The sequence below is a fragment of the Asparagus officinalis genome, unplaced genomic scaffold (genome assembly GCF_001876935.1).
Source record: "Asparagus officinalis unplaced genomic scaffold, Aspof.V1 AsparagusV1_Un160, whole genome shotgun sequence".
In the NCBI taxonomy this organism is placed as follows: Eukaryota; Viridiplantae; Streptophyta; class Magnoliopsida; order Asparagales; family Asparagaceae; genus Asparagus; species Asparagus officinalis.
In genome coordinates this window covers 11,966-13,022 of record NW_017972426.1, presented here as the reverse complement: position 1 = coordinate 13,022, position 1,057 = coordinate 11,966, and the positions used below count along the sequence as shown (strand labels likewise).

Here is a 1,057-nt window from a genome sequence, read left to right as displayed (position 1 = left end):
ATGTCACAAAATCCCCTTCAAGTTTTGGATGTTTCTCAGAGACGCCCTTCAAGTTCAAATATCTTTCAGAAAACCCCCTAACAGCGCTTAGTTTGGGGGTTTCTTTGAAGAGACTCTAATGGTATTTTGTGACATTTTGAAAGCTAGGGGTTTATCTTAGAAATGCCCACGCTTTAGGGGGCTTCACAAACCCCCTCCCTTAAGTTAGAATGAAAGATGGAAGTAACACCATCAGCCTCGGGGGGTTTGGGGACAAAACTTAAGGGGGGGTTCGTAACAATTTGGGATGTTAAAGGGGGACTATCTTAGAAATGCCCAAACTCAAGTGTGGTTTTTGTGAGATTTACCCTTTAAAAATAGAATAGTAACTAAAAGGACAGAACATTAAATTATTGACTATTGATTCAAAATTCTATCTAAATCCAGTTCTCACACATGAATTACTAACACTAGTATCATGACTAAGCAAGGAACAATTTCAAGTTTTAATGATGCTGACCTGCTTTCTTCATCCAGAGTTGATTGCTCACTAGAATGTATTCAGGCCATAATGCTGGCCAAGAACAGGAACCAGAATATGACCACCTTGTCAAAGTAAATTCACAATTAGGAAGTACACTACATCATCTACAGAAAATATCACAGAAGATGCAACACAGATGATCAAACAGTAAGAGTACATAGTTCTAAATATCAACAAGCATTCCATCACTTCTACACACACTTCCAAATCAAATCCCTCAACCTGTAGAATCAAGAAACGGATAATCCGTATACCCAACAACAGGATCCGAAATACTCATCGTAGATTTATCACACTTATTCAGAGGAGCATTCAATCGAAACCTCTGAGGCAGGTCAGGATTAGCCAAGAACAAGAGACCATAAGCAACCATATCGGCATATCCATCAGCAACAACCATGCTCCCTTTCTCTCTGTCGAACCCTCCAGCGACAATAAAACTTCCTTTAAAGACCTTTCTCATAGGAAGAACTTTGTCTAGGAGCTGAACCCTCATTCCATTAGCCGATACAGTTCTTGGTACGATAACATGAC

General features: G+C 39.6%; 1 pseudogene; it reads right to left on the bottom strand.

Moving 5' to 3' along the window:
* Nucleotides 1-586: 586 nt before the first annotated feature.
* LOC109827354 overlaps nucleotides 587-1,057 on the bottom strand; it is a 3,086-nt pseudogene continuing 2,615 nt past the window's right edge.